Source organism: Erinaceus europaeus, chromosome 10 (genome assembly GCF_950295315.1).
Source record: "Erinaceus europaeus chromosome 10, mEriEur2.1, whole genome shotgun sequence".
NCBI classification, from domain to species: Eukaryota; Metazoa; Chordata; class Mammalia; order Eulipotyphla; family Erinaceidae; genus Erinaceus; species Erinaceus europaeus.
Genome location: NC_080171.1, coordinates 60,846,626 through 60,867,364, shown reverse-complemented (window position 1 = coordinate 60,867,364; position 20,739 = coordinate 60,846,626).

Sequence of the window (20,739 nt, the reverse complement as noted above, 5' to 3'; positions counted from 1 at the left end):
CCTTCCTCTCTCAGTTTCTCTCTGTCGTATTTAACAACAACGACAGCAATAGCCACAACAATAAACAAGGGCAACAGAAGGAAAAAAATGGTCCCTGGGAGCAGTGGATTTTAGTGCAGGTACTGAACCCCAGCAATAACCCTGGAGGCAAAAAAAAAGAAAGAAAGAAAAAAAAGAAAATAGAGAAAAAGAAAAGAAAAGAAAAAAAATCTTGTGGACATATTAATGTCCCATATATCCAAACTCAGAAAGTTGGTGATCTCATGCATCTAGAGGGCACTGAGAGAAGACCACCTCTGAACAACCAGAATCGATGCCACAAAGGTTATATTAACAACAATGACTAATTTTGATCAAGGGAAATTTCCTTGGGTACTCATTTAAAGCAGTTAGTCTACAAATAATTTTCTTGAGTAGATTTTTAAATGTATAAACAGTATAGATTTACTGTAATGTAAATAATGTAGAAGCGCTTTTGGTGTATTATTTGTGTTAAATATATTCAATGTCATTAGCCCTTAGACCCACATATTTGTAAAGCACTATCCGGTGACTCTTCTGTCATGAATCCTCTCTACTGTTCACTCTAAAAGCATGGAAGTCTTGTGACTATTAGTATATTTAAGACATACTATTCTCTCTCTCTCTCTCTCTCTCTCTCTCTCTCTTCCTCTCTCTTTGCTTACAGAAAGAAGATGGAGTTTATCATTCCTTACAGGTGCCATTCTCAGCTCTTTTAATCAGCTGTTTTAACCTAAGGATTAAAATAGTATGGCTTCATTTTAAACAGATTGGAAATAACACTTATTACTGCTGGGAAGTTGAATGGGAATGGAAGAAACAGCAGAATGACTTTATTATTATTTTTTTTATTTATTCCCTTTTGTTGCCCTTGTTGTTTTACTGTTGCTAATGTCGTCATTGTTGGATAGGATAGAGAGAAATGTAGAAAGGAGGGAAGGATAGAGAAGGAAAGAGAAAGATAGACACCTGCAGTCCTGCTTCACCGTTTGTGAAGCGACACCCCTGCAGATGGGGAGCTTGAACCAAGATCCTTATGCCAGTCCTTGCGCTTTGCGCCACATGTGCTTAACCCCCTGTGCTACTGCTGGACTCCCAGCAGAATGACTTTTAACTTAGATTTGACTCTGTATTTAACATCTCAGACATCTATTCCCATTTCAAGAGGATTTAAGTATTCCTTCCTGCTTGAGTAATGTAAGACAGGTTTCTTCCAGACTAGGTCCTTGACCTCCTTTTCATAGAGCATTTACATAAGTAAAATTATAAGAACTTTCTTGGCACCTTTCAAAATAAAAACTTTAAAGTAAACGTGGTTAAGCACACATTACCATGCATAAGGACCTAGGTTCAAGTCCCCCTCCCCCGCTGCCAGGGGGATGCTTCATGAGCGCCGAGCAGGTCTGCAGGTGTCTATCTGTCTCTCTCCCTCTCTATTTCCTCCTCCTCTCTCAATTTCTGAATATTCTATGAAATAAATAGGTAAGTAAATAAAATAAAAGGAAAAGTGGCCCCAGTGACAACCTTGGTGGCAACACAATATTTAAAAAATAAAAATTAAGGGAGCTGGACTGTGGCGCAGCAGGTTAAGCGCAGGTGGAGCAAAGTGCAAGGACAGACATAGGGTCTGGGTTGGAGCCCTGGCTCCCCACCTGCAGGGAAGTCGCTTCACAAGTGGTGAAGCAGGTCTGCAAGTGTCTATCTTTCTCTCCCCCATCTGTCTTCCCCTCCTCTCTCCATTTCTCTCTGTCCTATCCAACAATGATGACAACAATAAAACAACAAGGGCAACAAAAGGGAATAAGTAAATAAAATAAATATTAAAAAAAATTAAAGTTAAAATATAAAAGCCTCCAGCCTGTTTACTACACAGGCAAGTCTTTCTCAAGGACTTGAGAATAATTCCTTTCTACATAATCCTGAAGGAAGATGATATCCCACTACACAGTTTATGGGAAGGTATAATTCTAAAAACAATGATGTTTAATTCTTTATTGTTGTTATTTATTTATTTAGGGTAGAAACACATTTAAGGGTAAAGGAAGATAAAAATGGAGAAAGAGTACCGCTTCACCATTTGTGAAGCTTCCCTTCTGCAAGTGGGGACCAAGGGCTTGAACCTGGAACAAACATCGTAATGTGTGCACTCAACTGGGTACAACACCAACTGGCCCCCTGGATTTTTAGTTCTATGCCATTATTGAGAAATAATTTAGTACATTTTAATTTTGTGTGCAGAGCTAGAGTTTCACACATGTGTGATTTCATAGCTTCTAGTCCAACTTTTTCATTCAGATACAGACAGAGCGGAGAGAGACCAGTACCAGAGCTTCCCTTATTCTGTGAAACTCCCATGTGGTGCCAGGATTTAAACATGAGCCATACAGATGACAAGGCATAGGGCAGGGTAGAAGGGCTGAAAATATAATGGTTATGCGATGAGACTAGCATGCCTGAAGCTCTGAAATCTTGGGTTCAAACCCCTGTACCACCATAAATCAGAGTTAAGCAAAAAGGAAAAAAAAAAAAGAAGAAATAAATGACAAGGCATATACCCTCCCTGATGAGTTATCTCCCCAGTCCCCTTTTTAATACTTTCTTGACCACATACAGCCATTATTTTCAGTATACCTTGATATAAAGTTCTGAATACAACCCTTAGAAATTCAGCCATATTGAACTGTGAGTTCTTTTTAGTGCTAGATACATAGCTTTCCCTTCATAGAACCTCTTCACTTCTTATGAAACACTGCATTTGGGAAGCTTAAAAACCATACACTCGAGAATGAGGAAGATAGATAAGCCTGTTAGAGCACAGAATTTCTGTTCATGAAGTCATAGTTTCAAGCCCCAGTATCACCAAGTGTCAGAGCTGAAGAGTACTCCAGTTTAGTGTCTCTTTCCCCTAGTCTACCTCTCTCATAATTAAAAAAAAAATTCTGATCTATAAAGACTTTATGTGAAAGAATAACAAAGGACTCATTTCAAAAGTCAAATTAGCACTTTAGTCAGTAGAATGTCTGGTAGTAATATTTGCTCCACAAATACCATAAAGGAAAAAAACAATTTGATTACTATTTGAAATTAGAAATGGTTCTGTATCCAAGATAATAGTGTCCTAGATAGTCAGACTTTATTTTGATTTTCTGTAATATGGAAATACTATTAAAAATGATTATTTGCCACATAATATTGTTTCATAAAAGCTATTAAGATTAGAACCCCACTTTAGGACATTTTTTTTTTTTTTTGGCCTCCAGGGTTATTGCTGGGGCACGAAGGCAGCGTTCCTGTTATTCCAAAGGGAAAACACAGAGCACTTTCCACTAAGTGTTAAAAGCAGTCTTTGGAGGTGGTGGTGATTCTTCAAACCAATAGTATGTCTTTGTAAATGGGCCTCCTACTGAATCAAAGCTTGTACAGTTACAGTATGATGAGAACCTCTTTCAATTTCCTCCTGTGCTGCCAACTATTTAGTCTGAGGCTGTTTACACTTCCTTGGATATAAATGATTTTATTTTCATTGCTGACAATGTTGAATTCAATGTCCTTCTTTTTGATACAGTATTTGCTGAAGAAATTGTATTGATTTACAGAGTCTCTCTTCTGTAATTCCCTTTACATCTCAAGGCCTTTTAGGTTAACCAGTTTCTTTCAAATACCCTTCAAGACAAAAACATATTGGTTTTCAAAATCTTAGCAGGATCTGGCAATATGGAAACCAGTGTTAGCCCTAGTAACTAATAATTTAAGTTTCTACTGCTATCTTTACAAATTAATTTCTTATAGCATTTAACTTTTTATATACCTCAATTAAAAAAACACCACTAGTACTGCTCTTTTCATGATATATTTTCTTCAGATACATGGGTGAAAGCAGTGATTTATTTGTTTGAAGTAAGGAAGAAGCAAGGGAAATTAACTCCCTCCACCCACTCCCTGTTAGATAATCAATAATTCCTGTTCTTATCCAAGTTTTAATCATTGCCTGTCTAGATTATTGCAGTCTTCTTCTTGATCTTCCTATCCTGTAACCTCTCTTTTCACTAGAGACCTCAAAAACTTTAGCTAAATTCATCTTCTTCTCCCTGAAACCATATTACTAGTCTTCAAGTGTCTTTCTCGCTTTTGGAGTTCAGTTTGAATTTCTTGATTGTGGTCAACCTAGTGGAAACCAATTTAATTTTCTTCTAACCTGAAGTCAGAGTGCTTTTTAGTTCATCCATTTTCTTTAAGTCATCAAAAGTTCTCTAAGAGAGCTTTCTAGATGGTTTGTTGAATGTGAGAAGTAGCTTCTCAATCATATTCTGTTGGTAAAATGTGAATCTTAAGTGTGAATTTAGCTCTGAAACTGTATAATCTTTTCTGTGTGTATATATTGTTTTCAGTAATGCAAGTGACTGCCAGTAAGCATCTTATTTGTGCTGTAAGATGCGTTTTTCACATTTATCATTCAAATTGGCATAAATCACATGGTTATGATGACAGCTTTCTGTCTAATATATTCACCAAAGCTGCATTGTTTTGAATTTAAACATCTTTCTCTCTGTTTTGTACACCTTTGGGAATAATTTTACATACAATTTCTTTGCTCATAAAAAAAAGGGGGTAGGGTATAAGTGACTAAGAAGATGAATTACGGAGGGTAAAAATGAAAGAAAGAGCAAAGGTTCGATGAGTCACATACTAAACATAGTGTTCTTTCAGGTGATTAGAGGTCCAACTAGAATCTTAAAGAATACACTAGGCCTATCTCCTCTAATTTTTATTAGTGGATACACCCTTTTTGTGTATTTTTATTTGTTTATTTACTTCAGAAATAAGCACTGAAGGCATGTCATGGTGTTGACATGATTCTGATAACTGGATACAAAAGGTAGACAAGCTCTTCTTATTTTTTTAAATTTTCATTTACTTTATTTTAATGTGAAAGAGTAGATACAGAGGGAATGATACTGAGAGAAAGAGACCAGAACACTGCTCAGTTCTGGTTTATGGTGGTGCTGGGGATTGAACCTGAGATCTCAGAGCCTCAGGCTTTTAAGGCCTTTGCATAACCATTATGCTATCTCCCCAGCCTGATCAGTTCTTCTAATGGTCTTTACTTCCTAAGGCATTTGGGGATGGAGTTGAAACAGAATATAAACACGTGAAATAGCAATTATGCACAATGATTCCCACTGTGTCAAATGCAATGAAGAAAATAAAAACAAAACAGTGGTATGTCAAAGATTGACAGGAAAGCATTCCCTTAAATTATGTCCACAAAGGTATCTATGAATAGAAGGTATTTTGGATGAAATCTGCATGATGAAGGGCTTGCTATGTAAGGAACTAGTGGAAAAGTACTTTAAACAGAAGGAAAAAGAGCAAAAAGGTCTACTCAAGCCTTGGGTTCAAAGAACAGAACGCCATCAATTGACTAAAACAGGTTGAGTTTAGAGAAAGGATTATAGGATAGGAGAAAAAAAAAAATATATAAAGGGAAGCAGGGGAGCTCAGATTAGTAGACCATAAAGAGAAATCTGGATCATCTTTATTTTAGATGCAATAGAAGACTACATGATGTGTTTTATATTAAAAGAGAGGACTGACTTGTAAAAGGGCTAGAGTAAAATGAGTATTTATATTTCCTTTTATATTTCTAAAACCTGAAATCATTCCAAGTCTTTTCCCCAAGCCAGCAATGATTAATTCCATTTGATTTCAGTTATTTGAAGGATATTATGTAATTCCTACCCATATAAGCAGCAGTGGTTTTAAAAATTCTGTGTTATTTGGTATTTTATGTTTTATTTAGAGAGAGATACAGACAGATACAGAGAAAAAGACCAGAGCACTACAAAGTTCTACACAATGGTGGTACTGGGGATTGAACCTGGGACCTCAGAGTCTCAGGCATGAAAATCTTTTGTGTATCAATTATGCTATCTCCCCAGCCCAGTCATAATATTTTTTAATAAAGGTCATTGGATAAATGCAGAATCCATCACTCACCTGACCAATGTTTATTTCTTCTCAACTCAGCCCACTGTGTTTTAATGACAAAGACAATTTCTTAAATTCTCAGTTGCCTCTGCCATTGCTATATAAGATATATGTTTATTCTCTTTAAATGTGGAGAAGCACTTCAACACTTAAGAAAACTTTTACTCAATCCTAAAGTTTATCAATATCTCATTAGGGCAGGATTTTAATGTCCTATATGTTCTTAAATGAAAAATAAACTTTTTCTTGGATAAAGCATAGAAAAACCTATTAAATGTTGCTTTAAAAATGTAAAAAAAAACCAAAAAACAAGAAAAAGAAATACTTCCATTAGTGAAATCAGTGTTTGTTTTTTTTGGAGAGGAGGAACCAAAAGTTTCAAATAAAACATAATGGAGCTGATCCTAATCAGGCAGGAGTCAGTTCTTTGCTTTTTGGGGGAACATTAACTCTTTCAAGTCACTGGAGTGTCATTTAGAGCATTGAAGCTGACAGGTAATAAACAATTTGAGCACAGTAATGTTTTCCCTAGTGATCAGTGGGTCCTGGGCTAATTTCCAGGACTGCAGAAGCTCAATTAGGGGCAGGCCAGCCTGAGCCCAGATCTGTCAGAGACCTGACTAGGGCTGGGTCACCTGTTTTACATATTTCCAAGGTTGTCATGATAACTTGATCAGTATCACAATTGAAAGACACTAAGAGCTCTTCAATATTAGCAAATAGTTTTTGTTTAAAAACAAAAGATTTTGACAGCATTCTCATTAAATTCTATTTTAAAAATATTTATTACTATCTTTATTTATTTATTGGATAGAGACAGCTAGAAAGAGGGGAGATAGAGAAGAAAAGAGTCAACTGCAAACCTGCTTTCCCCCTGAAGGTGGGGACCGGGGGCTTGAACCCAGTCCCTCATTAAATTCTTTTTGTGTTTTATTGTGTATGATATCTTTTTAATTTTCCTCTGACACATATATTTTGAATACTTACTATGAAAAGGCAAATGATAAGATGCATTTGGGAATGTGAAGATGAAGACTTCAAAATTTCTTTACTCAATGGTTTTAGAAGTTATTTGGGATAATAAATTGTATACTCAGATGAAATACTATATATATATGGCTAATTTTTATATGGTAGGAGTCAAGTATAGATAGGGCTTATGGAATTACTAGAAGAGAATTATGTATAAGAAGCTGAAGTATCGGGTTTTCTCTTCAAGGTGAAAAGATAGGACTAAAAATATCTTTGTGAGATCTTTAGATATTAGACAAGCAAGCATGAATCAGATATTTTCTGATAAGAAAATAAGTGAAGAAAAGTTCATCAATGACAGCCATGTTTTTCTGTATACATGAGAGAGACCCCAAAATTCTGAATAACTCACCATGTGGTCTTACACAATCTTTTTAAACAGGGAGAGAGAGAACTTTGGGAAAAGAAAATGGGAGGATTAGTTAAGAACGCTAGCAAATGAGGGTCTGGTGGTGGTGCATCAGGTTAAGCACATACAGTAGCACAAGAACCTGAATAAGGATTCCAGTTGGAACCCATGACTCCCTACCTGCAAGGGGGCGGGTCGCTTCACAAGAGGTGAAGCATCTTTCTCTCCCCCTTTCTATCTTCCCTTCCTCTCTCAATTTTTCTCCGTCCTATCCAATAAAATGGAAAAAAAAAAAAAGAAAGAAAAAAGAAAAATGGCCTCCAGAAGCACTGGAACCGTAGTGTAGTGCTGGCCTGGGTCCCAGCTATAACTCTGGAGGCAAAATAAAAATAAATAATAATAATAATAAAGTAAAACTATCAAATAAGCAAAATAAAAAGAAAGGCAAAGGGATTCAGACTCAAGTTTTTACTTCTCCAGAGATCAAGATCTTTTCTAACATAAGAGCTATTACCTCAAAACTTTACTATATTTTACCCTAACCTCCACCAGCTCCAACCACACACAAAGATTGACCTTATCCCAAGTAGGGTATTTGGAGGCATGACAGATTTTTGTCTCTCTGTATCAGTTTGACATTGGAGAGGACAAGAAAAATACTTCCCCTTAAATACCTAAAGCCTTCAAATCTTTTTTGTAATGTAAGCGATTTTTTGTTTTATTTTTCTATAAGAATAGGAGGTGATGGGCATCAGTTGATATTTTCCAAGAATGTGATAAGCCAGATAACAGGAGAAAAATTAAACCACAAAGAGATAATTTAAAGCACTATAGTTTAAAAGCTTTGTGAAATTTTTGGTTCATAATTTTTGCACGCTATTCTGAAACACAAATTCATTTTTCATTCCAAAAACATCCAGTATTTACAAAACCCCTGAGGGGCAGTGAAGGAGCTAATTAAGCCAACATGGCAAAATTCCATTAAATAATTATCTCAGGGATTAATGGAATAACATACTGAGATGCCTGTTACATTTATAGGAGAAACACAAAGCCATGCAACAATGACTAGAGGTCTCTCATTTAAGAGGCTGGAGGCAGTATGCAATCTCACTTCTGTGAGCAGCATGTCTGCTTCACTGTCTCTAGCACTAGCATTAATTATTATCTCTATTTTTAGAAAATGTTTGGGATAATGGTTGAAATATCTACCAACATTGAAAAATAACATTTGTAGGAGTTTCAGAGGACCTAGGACAGACACGACCAGTTTTATGATTACTTTTCCCATTACTCTCCTCTTTGGAGGATTCTCTCTCCCTAAAAATATTTTTTAAACATTTACTAGTGATTTAATAATGGCTTAGAATATTATAAAATTATCACCCAAGTGCTGTGCCTCACTTCGCCCACCCAACAATAAGCAACATAGTTTTTTTATAAAATCTTAGAGTCAGCGAAGCTAGGTATTAGCAAAATCATCTGGTACTTGGCTTGTACTAAATGCTTAATTTTCTTTTTTGTCTCTATTAAGTATACTGATGTTAGTCATTTTGAAAAACATAATTTGAAGAGAGAGCTTCTATTTTTAGGTCTATATATAGAAAGAGGGAAAGGATTATTATCAATTCTTCATCCAACTTTAGCTGACTGACAAAGTAAAGCACTGGTGTATTTCAATGGCATTTGGAAAAGTACTTGTGTTTGTTTCTAAAGTGTTATTTCTGCTGTCTATTTCTCCTTCTTGCCAAATGTTATAAATGTCATTATAAAAATCATTCTTAGTTGTGAACCACTCCTAAGGGAAAATTAAATCACTGTATCAGAGGGATTCACTTAGCTGTTACAGCAAGGAGAGTGTCAATAAAGACTTGACAGAGGGGCTGAGATTGAGCTGGGTTCAGAAGGATGAATGACAGTTAGACAGGGGAATCCAGGCAGAGTATAAGGTATGTGTGAAAGGCCAGAGTTATGACAGGTCCTGAAGTATTTGAGAAATGCCAAGATGCTTAAAATTACTGACATATATGACCAACTGGTAAAACATTAAAGTTTAACTATACAAAGTAAGCTATAACCATTATTAAAAGTCTTGGATACCTTAATAATTTATTGGGAATTGATTTTATAAGCAACTCACATAAATGAAGAAATATCTCTAGGCACAACTTTAACTTGAGAAAGATTTTACTTTGAAAATCTTGAGTGTGTTGCCAAAATCCTGAGTAGAGTGAAATGTCCAATCAAGAAAAAAATTAGGAGGTTATTTCTCTAGTCAGGAAAGTACTGATGATGATTCTTTGTAGGGAAAAGTCTAGAGATATTTACAAATATCCAGACTGAACACAATTGGGTGACCTTTTGAGTGTGATGAAATAATGCCAACTTTGAGAATGTAATGTAAAGATCACTGAGTTCACTGCTATAATATTCCACTAAATTCTCTTGTCTAAATTTGAAAATGTTAATAAAAGCGAGAGACATAAGGCTTATATCTGTTGCCAACCAAATATCAACAAACAACACAGTTGGACCAGATGTAAAATCAACTGGAAATAAATCTAGGAAGCCAGTTGTGACTGTTATCATATTTTCCTAGTTCTCTTTCTCCCTTTCACACATCTGTCATTTTGTACTTGTTGTCAAACAAAATAACTGAGAGGGAAGGTGGGGAGAGAGAGAGAGAGAGAGAAATATGAATTAGTAAAAGCCAGTATAGTTTTTGCATTTTCAAATAATTTTTGTAACTGAATAAACTTTCACCTTACTACAGGGAACTATTTTGTAGCTAATTATTCCCTAAATGAGAAAAGATGGGATGTGTTAGCTCAATTTCTCCCATTACATCAGAGAATAGGAATGAGGAGCAGACAACCTTTGAATCACCTCTTTAAATTTCATCTGTATTTGGATTTATTTGTGTAGAAGAACACATTTTTCTTCTGGTCTAAATGTGTGTTCATTATTGTCCTCTCCTTTAAAATTTGCTTTCAAACCATCTCAAAGTCTTTGTTAAACTATATGATATTAGGGGGCAGGGTGGTTCAGGGGGAGGAAAGAAATCCCAGTGTTATCAGGGAAACAGAAGTAACTTATATGATCCTTAGAAAGCCCTACAAGGAGAATTTACTCTTTAGACTCCTAAATTCTCACTTTTAAACCATACTAGAGTTAGAAAATAGTGTGCACTTTGCAATGGATGAGTGCATTTGAATATAACATTTGATATACTTGAGTCACAAGAACACCAGAGAACATTTTGCTTTTCCCACTTAAGTATTATGTTACAGAGACATCCCAATATCCTCACCATTATGAAGATATCAGGAGTGTACACCACTATGTACTAAAATTCCCTACCTCAAGTTACTAATGGATTTGAAGAGGCCTGATCATTTGTAAGATAAGTTTTTTGTTTTGTTTTCTTTTTTGGTTTCTATTATTTTGAAGTCATAAGGATCTGAGTTCTACCATGTAATGTAATTATACATATTTAAAAACATCTGTATATAAGGGAGTCAGGGGGTAGCACAGTGGGTTAAGCACAAGAACCAGCATAAGGATCCCAGTTTGAGCCCCTAGGCTCCCCACCTGCAGGGGAGTCACTTCACAAGTGGTGAAGCAGATCTGCAGGTGTCTATCTTTCTCTCCCCCCTCTATCTTCCCCTCCTCTCTCCATTTCTTATTGTCCTATCCAACAACAATGACATCAATACCAACAACAATAATAACTACAACAATAAAACAACAAGGGCAACAAAAGGGGATAAATATATAAATATCTAAAAGAAAACACAAATAATAATTTTCACTAAACATTGAATAAAGTCACGTTTAGGAGATGTGTGTATATGCTGTAGTTTCGTACCTTCCCTGAGAAAGTCAAGGTTTTTTTTTTTTGTTTGTTTTGTTTTGTTTATCCTCCAGGGTTATTGCTGGGTCTCAGTGCCAGCACTATGAATCCATTGTTCCTGGTGACCATTTTCTCCATTTTATTCATTAGGTCAGAGAGAAATTGAGAGAGGAGGGTGAGATAGAGAGGGAAAGAGAAAGAGAGACACCTTTGGATTCTGCGAGTGGGGAGCTATGGCCTCCAACCTGGATCCTTGCGCTTAGTACTACGTGCACTTAACCAGTTGCACTACCATCATGCCCCCAAGACTTTTTTATTTTTGTTTCCAGGAAATAAACTCTGGCTTGAAAAGAATGATAATGCTCTGTTACACTGCAATATTTGCCAAACTTATATAGAAACAGAACAGTGAGCCGAATTGATTACTGTGTAAACCTGGTAAGTACTGTCAAGCCACTGTTACACTAACCTTCCCAGGCTGGCCTCTACACCCAGTTTCATACATTCTGGGATTAAGACTATGATTTTGGGAGTTGGGCGGTAGCACAGCGGGTTAAGCACACATGGTGCAAAGCGCAAGGACCAGCTTAAAGATCTCAGTTCGAGCCCCCGGCTCCCCGCCTGCAGGGGAGTCGCTTCACAGGTGGTGAAGCAGGTCTGCAGGCATATATCTTTCTCTCCCCCTCTCTGTCTTCCCCTCCTCTCTCCATTTCTCTCTGTCCTATCCAACAATGACTACAATAATAACTAACAATAAAAACAAGGGCAACAAATGGGAATAAATAAATACTAAAAAACAAAGACTATCATTTTACCAACTTTAAACCAGCTGATGTTGTTGTCTACCACCTCCTTCTCTACACCCCCTACCCCCTCTCTATTCTTTCCATCTTCCTCCATTCATCCTCACTAAGGTAATCCATAGCCAAGTTCAAATTTGAAGATGGAGAGAGAGGGAGATACCACAGCATTAAAGCTTCATCCAGTGTTGTGGAGGGCTGGCTCAAACTTAGATCATGTGCATAACAAAGCAGCCCTTTGAGTATTATTCTTTACTTGAACATGATAGTGGTGGTGGGTAGTGGGTGGTGGGTGAGAGGGACAGGCAAAGACACCAACAAACAAACAAAAAAGTCCTATCACAAAGGAGATAAATACAAAATAAGAGAAATTTAAAAATATTTCAGTGGTTACCTGATAAAGTAATTGTGACAGTAATTATGGCCCAGAAAACCCAAATTATATACTGCTTAATTTTTTATTCCCTATAGAGCACATATATATTGATCAGAGAGAAATGGAAAACTAATGCTCTGCCTTATAATTTTCAGTTGTCTCAGGGTGAAATTTTTAAGACTCTTAAGCTTGTGTAGAAATGTATTTTAAGTTAGGATAGATAGCATAATGGTGATGTAAAGAAACTCTCATTCCGGAGGTTCCAAAGTCTCAGGTTCAATTTCCTGTCACCACCATAAGGGAGAGCTAGCCAGTGCTCTGGTTAAAAAAAAAAATAGAAATGAATTTTAATTTGGAGCTACCAGTGGCATTCTGGAGAAAGCCTGTACTCTTCTCAGGTTTCCAAAATACCTGATCACTAAGAGCAGAGTAGCTTATTTTTTTATGTAACTGAAAGTTTCACATTTCAGTGTTTTTATTTTTTTCTCTTCTCCTTTCTACCATGGAGTTAGTGCACTATTTTTCTTCTCAGCATCTAACTACAGTTGCAAATATATAGTCTCTGGATGGGTAGCTTTCTTGAAAGAGGGGGGAGTGAGTACATAGGAAACCTCAATTTAGCATCCACAGCTGTCTGTATCAAAAAAAGATGCCCTAGGCATCAAAATTGACAGTTGTTGTGTCTGACATAGCTATTTTTATAGTGTACATGCAGCAAGAATATGCCACTGACACAGCACACAAGAAGATGTGCCATTGAAGATTATGCTGGAAAATGTTTGGCTAGAAAGATCAAAATTGGATATACCAACATCAAGATATTAATTAGTATGACCATAAGATATTCTATTTGCCACTGGTTTCACTTGATTTAGCAATAAAATCAACAGTCCAGCTAATGGAAGCTTTCAGCCATAAAAGCTATTTGGTTACAAGTAAACCAAAGTATATACATTGATTTTCTACTTTTTAGCCAAGTGGCACGTTATTCAGTCAACTTTTCCTTCTAAGTGATGCAGAAATATTAGAAAGGGAAAAATGATCTAGAAAAAGTTAGCAAAGTTTCATGGATTTTATTATACAGGCATATTAAGCTTTAATAGAGAGTTCTTGCATCAGGAACAAACATGACTGTGTCCAGGGTAGTAAGAATCTTGATACATTAAAAAATACTAAGACAACTTACCTGGCAACGTTGGTTTATCTTCCCACTAAGGAAAGATAGAGACAGGCTGGAAGTATGGATGGATCAGTCAATGCCCATGTACAGTGGAGAAGCAATTACAGAAGCCCTCAGGCTCCCATAGCCTAAAGGGAAGAAAAAGAACAAAAGAAGCTTTTAAGACACTGTGCTCCAACTCAGGGATTAAAATAATATTGAAACAACTGTCAATTTCCACAACTGTGAACCCTTTAAGTACCTTACTTAGACACAAATCCATCCAGGCAAGAGTAATCAGCAATTTGAAAAGTACTGAGAGAGGGACCTCATATCATACTATATATATATATATACCAAGAAGAAGAAATATTGGAGAAATGAACCAGGACAAGAGTCCAGCTAAACCCCCCCCAAAGGGTGAAGCACAAAATAATGAGGTCAACATCCAAACACTAGTTAAAGAAATAATCACAGGAGTGAGTAAAGAGTTTGAAAGAATTGTCATCAGAAATGCAGAAACAACCAGTGAGACTCTGAAAGAAAACACTAATCATTTCAAGGTTATTAGAGAGCTGAAAGCTGAAATAGCTGAGCTAAGAACATAACTAGCTGAACAAGCTAAAACAGTATCAGAACAGGGTAACAAAACAGATTAACTCCAGAAAACAGTAGAGGGGAGAGAGAATAGAATAAATGAGGTTGGGAGATATTGAAATGGTGGACTATATTATTTGTAGGTACGGTGAAAGCTCACTCCTATAAAATTTTGAGGGGTATATCCAGTAAGGCTTGCAGAGAAGGATTTCATTTTTGTTTTCATGAAAATATGCAATGAAGTAAAATTGGTATGCAAAGGATCAATAGGAATTTGAGGTTTCAATGCACTAAAGGGTAGCTCCAGGGCTGTCATGTCTCTCTCTTTTCATCCCTATCTTAAATCCATGAGTGTAAAAGGATGTAGGGTGGCAGGAGGTGAAAGTAGTTTATCTGGGACACACCTTTTTCAAAGTGATAGAAGAAAGCAGACCAAGCAAAGAGATTCCCTCTATATTATAATGAGATCTGGTTAGAAGGTATAGGAGATACCATTTTGGGATTAATTACCTGCTGACAAATTGCAACTAGATGATAATCTTAAGGTGATGGTGATTTTAATAAGTAGATGATAAAGGGAGGCAACTAAATAACAGAAACATAAATAAGAAAAACCAATTAGTGAATGAACAAGAAAATGTGTAATTGAAGATACAGAAAACAATTACAGGGGGAGTCAAGTGGTAGCGCAGTGAGTTCAGTGCTCTTGGCATGAAGCGCAAGGATCAGCATAAGGATTCTATTTTGAGCCCCTGGCTCCACCTGCAGGGGAGTTGCTTCACAGGCAGTGAAGCAGGTCTGCAGGTGTCTTTCTCTCTCCTCTGTCTTCCCCTCCTTTCTCCATTTCTCTCTGTCCTATCCAACAATGATGACATCAATAATAACAAAACTAACTACTACAACAATAAAAAACGACAAGGGCAAGAAAAGGGAAAATAAATTTTAAAAACGAAAACAATTACAGGAGGCTGGATAGCAGTGCATCTGGTTGGGCAGACATATTACAATGTGCAACGACTGGGATTCAAACCCCCAAGTACACACACCTATAGGGGGGAAGCTTTGCTAGTGGTGAAGCATGTCTATAGGTGTCTATCTCTGTCCCCCTACACTTTTTTTTTTTTTTTTGCCTCCAGGGTTATCACTGGGTCTTGGTGCCAGCAATATGAATCCACTGCTTCTAGTGGCTATTTTTTCCATTTTATTGGATAGGACAAAGAGAAATTGAGAGAGGAGGGGGAGATAGAAAGGGGGAAGAGAAAAAAAGAGAGAGAGAGAGACACCAGCAGACCTGCCTGGATCCTTGAGCAGGTCCTTGTGCTTCATACTATGTACATTTAACTGGGTGCACCAAAACCTGGCTCTACTCTCTCTCTTGCTCCCTCTTCCTCTCAATTTCTGGCTGTCTATAAGTAAAGATAATAAAACATAATAAAAAAGATTTGAAAAAGAAAACAATTACAAAGAATGCTATCTGGTTGACTTGCTATGTAAATTGATCCATAGGTAGGGATATTTTGGTTCATTTCAAATATAGGAGTAAGCCTGCAATTTAAGGACACCACTCATATCTTCCCTATTTGGTTTTAAAAATTTCTTCAAATATTTGGCATAGTGGTGGTGAGAGCTTCCAATTGTTCAAGTGCTTACCAAGGAGAAAATAATAGCTGCATGCATTAATGAGTTCCTACTAATTTAAATAGTCTTGAATTTATCTTACAGCTTTTAGTGTGCATACCAATTACATCAGAAATGTATTCTAGCCAACATTTTACAAATGAGGGAAATAACACTAAAAATGGTAAATAGAAGAATGATGAATATTTTTCAGTGTTCAAAACCATTCTTAGAATGAAAAGAAGGAGAATGAAAAACATAAGCATGATACAGGTCAAGGATTTTTTAAGATTACTGACAAGACTCCCAGATTTTACATACTTTAGTGAACTACTGATTAATCTTGATGTTTCTGTTTGCAAAGTAACTCAAATACATTATCAGAAGTTTTTCTCGAAAACAGACTTAAATCTATCTTCCATTTTCAAAATAGCTAGGTAAAGCTTTGAGTGTTTCCTTGTGCAGTTATATACATATATGGTAGAGAATGCTACAGTACTCTGACCAATTTTACTTTTTTTTTCCTAGTGTTTTATAGTTTTTTGAATTTCAATGGCTCTGAGATATCTGTATGCAGTATATATCTGATATTTGAATAACTATACATTTTATCTTTTGTTGTTTGCCCTTCTTTGAATAAATGGCTTATTTTATGGTCAAATCAATTAGAAATTTTTGAGTATGAAACTGGTGTCTCAGTGACACGAACATAAAAAGATATTATGGAAATACTCACTGATTTTATTATAGCTGCACAGAGAATAGAAATTAGCTTTGAACTGTAATGAATTTTTATAAGAATATGTTACCAATAGTTTTCATTAGTTTGAGAGTCGATTGAATTTGACCTGCTTTGAAGGCGTTTTTCTCTTTTATATTAATGAGTTATGTTGTTTCAGTCTTTACTCACTTTGAAGGAGATTGTGTGTGTGTGTGTGTGTGTGTGTGTGTGTGTGTGTGTGTGTGTGAAAATTAAAAACATTATTTTTGACTTTGTGTGCATGTAAATCTACATATATACGAATTTAAATTTTTTACTCTGAGAGCAACCAAAAACTTTAAAGAATGTGACTTAAAGGGGCCAGGCAGAGGTGCACCCAGTTAAGCGTACATAGTACAAAGTGCAAGGACCCACTCAAAGACCCTGTTTGAGCCCCCTGGCTCACCATCTGCAGGGAGTAGATTCGTAAGTGGTGAAGCCTTTCTCTCTTCCCCTCCTTTCTCAATTTCTCTGTGTCCTATCAATCAATAAATAAATACATAAAAATTGCCACAGGAGCAGTGGGTTTATAGTGTAATCACCAAGCCCCAGCAATAACCCTGGAGGCAAAAATAAAATAAATAAAAATAATTTATGAAAAGAATGAGACTTAGTGTTGAAATTTATTATGGGTTTTTTTTTTCCCCACCAGGATTATTTCTGGGCCTTGGTACCTGTACTAGGAATCTACCATTCCTGGTGGCCATTCTTTCCTTTTAAAAATTTATTTATTTATTTATTTATAGTTGATAGGACAGACAGAAATGCAAAAGGGAGAGACAGAGATAAAGCTATATATCTGTAGAACTGCTTCACTGCTAGTGAAATGTTCCCCCTGCAGCTGAAGCATCTCTCCTGCAGTTGGGGAGCACAGCCTTGAACCCTGGTAACATGTGCACTTAACTGGCAGCTGCCCAGCCCCATTGACAGATATTTTAATACTGTAGTGGCCTAGCAGATTTTAAATTAAGCGAATATAATTCAGTAAATGAAAAATACACTGAAATATAGAATCCAATAGTTTAACAGCGAAGAATAATGAGAACAAAGGTCACAAAGTACTCAGAATGATGCATAGACAAAAAAGAAAAACTAAAATAAAATAAAAAGCAGAAAACCTAGGAACAGAGTGCAAGGAAGATCCAAAATAGTTGTAGTTTCAAGGAGAGGAAAGAAGAAATATTTAAAGAGATGGAGCCGGCCAGTGGCACACCCAGAATGCATATATAGCTATGCACAAGGACCTGGGTTGGAGTCCCTAGTGCTTACCAGCAGGGGTCAGTTTCACAAGCAGTAAAGCAGGTGGTTCCTCTTTCTACCTCCAATTATCCCTTCCCTCTCGATTTCTTTGTCTCTATTACAAAATTAATTCATTAAGTAAAGAAGAAATACTTGAAGAGGTCATGAGTAATAACTTCATGAAACTAATGAAGTATCTCTACCTACGAACTTGGAATATAAAAGCAAAAGGCAGTGCTGCACAGTGTGAACCCAGTTCAGCACAACCTGGATTCAGCCCACACTCCACATCTGTAGCCGGGACACTTTGCCAACCATGAAGCAGGTCCATAGGTGTCTTTCTCTCTCCCTATCATCCCCTCTTATCTCAGTTTCTCTCTGCCCTATCAAATGAAAAAGAAGATGGAAAAATGGACTTCAGCAGTGATAGATTCATAGTGCTGGCACCGAACCCTAGTGAGAATCCTGATATGAGCAGAGTTTCTAGCTCCTTCCAACATGAAGACTGCAAATTTCATCTGTTAGTACGTTTACTTTTAGATTCCTGATTATTAAACAAATTGCTCTGCTTTATATCTTAATGATGTTCAGTCACCAAGTTGCAGATGCTTCCATGATGCCAAGCTGACTTCCCTGGGCAAACAACCTCACCAATGTGTCCTGGAACCCCACCTCCCCAGAGTCATACACCACTAGGGAAAGATAGAAACAGGCTGGGGGTATGGACCAACCTGTCAACACCCATGCCCAGCAGAGAAACAATTACAAAAGGCAGACCTTCCACCTTCTACACCCCATAAAGATCTTTGGTCCTTACTCCCAGAGGGATAAAGAATAGGGAAGCTTCCAATGGAGGAGAGGGGATATGGAACTCTGGTGGTAGGAATTGTATGGGAATTGTACACTTCTTCTTCTTCTTCTTTTTTAAATATTTTTATTTATCTATAAGAAAGATAGGAGGGGGGGATAGAGAAAGAGAGAGAGAACCAGACATCACTCTGGTACATGTGCTGCCAGGGGTTGAACTCAAGACCTCATGCTTGAGAGTCCAGTGCTTTATCCATTGCGCCACCTCCTAGATCACAGGAAATTGTACACTTCTTATTCCACAATCTTATCAATCATTATTAATCACTAATAAAATTACTTTGAAAAATTACTAAAGAAAAAAATAATGTATTTTTTCAGGAAGAGAAATATTACTTAAATGGAATACTGATAATCCTATGGAAAAATATGAAGTACAATGCCTTACTTACTTTTAGGTTTATTACTGAAATACTGTAATTCATAAACTTAGTTAAGTAATTTCTACTTTATTTCGATATATAGGATGGCATAGATGGCATAGGATACATAAGATGGCATTGATGGCATAGAAAATACACAATTTATATAAACCAAAAAAATTCAGCAAAATATATTATTTTTCTAAAAGAAATCATTTTGTGTTTGTCTAGTAAAATATTGACAACATATCAAATTCCTATTAGTGGCTGTAAAACAGACACATTTTCACATTTAAATTTTACTTTACAAGAATATGCAGATGCTCTTTCTTTACAGATTTCCTGAAGAGCATCTAAATGACCATAATATAAATCTTAGTAATTTTATGAGATTTATAGTACCTTAGGGTTTTCAAAAGGTAACAGAAACTACATCTGTTTATTTAATACATTTGACATGAATACTGTCAGTGTCTTAGGAATTTAAGTTTCTGAATTAAGCAAAGTCATATAAATGTGAGGAAACTCAAAAACAAAAACAAAAATCGGCATTTTCATTTTTTAAAATTTAAAACAAAATTTTATTTATTGGATAGAGACAGCCAGAAATTGAGGGGAAGGGGAGGTAGAGAGGGAGAGAAAAAGAGAGAGAGACAGAGAGACATCTGCAACACTGCTTCACCATTTGTGAAGCTTTTCCCCCTGCAGGTGGGGACCAGGGGCTTGAACCTGGGTTCTTGTGCACTGTACCATGTGTGCTCAACCAAGCATGCCACCACCTGGCCTCTGCATTTTCTTTTTTTTTTTTTAATTTTTTATTTAAGAAAGGATTAGTGAACAAAAGCATAAGGTAGGAGGGGTACAACTCCACACAATTCCCAACACCCAATCCCCATAACCCACCCCCTCCCATGGTAGCTTTCCCATTCTCTATCCCTCTGGGAGCATGGACCCAGGGTCGTTGAGGGTTGCAGAAGGTAGAAGGTCTGGCTTCTGTAATTACTTCCCCGCTGAACATGGGCATTTTCATTTTTTATGTGAATAACTTGTATCGAAATAAATATCTCTAACCTGATGTTTTCCAATGAATAAAGAGTGCTAGTATGACATTCTTCAAAGTGTATGCATTTTCTGTAGATAATAGTTTTCCAATAACAAATTTTGAACAAAATGATTGAAAATATAAATATTAAAAATGAAAATTAACCAATTTGATCTGCTAGGTGATAAATATGTTAAACAAAAGCAATCAAAGCTATTTTGGGCTAATTGAAACACATAGATGTATAGTGTATTTGTGAATTTATATGTCCACTAAATATTTGAAATATAGTAAGAAATATAGGCTTATATAAAATTTAAACTTAATTTAGAAACTTGAATTTTATCGTGTCTATTTTATTCTTCAGTCTTATGAAATTCATAGAACTGCTTTGATAAATTCAACCTTTAGTAATCAACAGGCTCTGGACAACTGCACCAAATTTGACTGAAGTAAAATTGAATTTTCCCAAAACATTTTGTATTTCTGCAGAGGCATCAGTACATTTCAGATGACTCTGATTTCATTTGTCTAAGTAGATAAATCTTTGGTATTGAACTTGTCTCCATCAGCATGACAGTACTTCTCCTTTATTTAATTTACAGCTCCCCACCACCACCACTACTATTGAAAACAAATGTCTAAACAGAATAAAGATGAAGGTAATCCAGGTCATT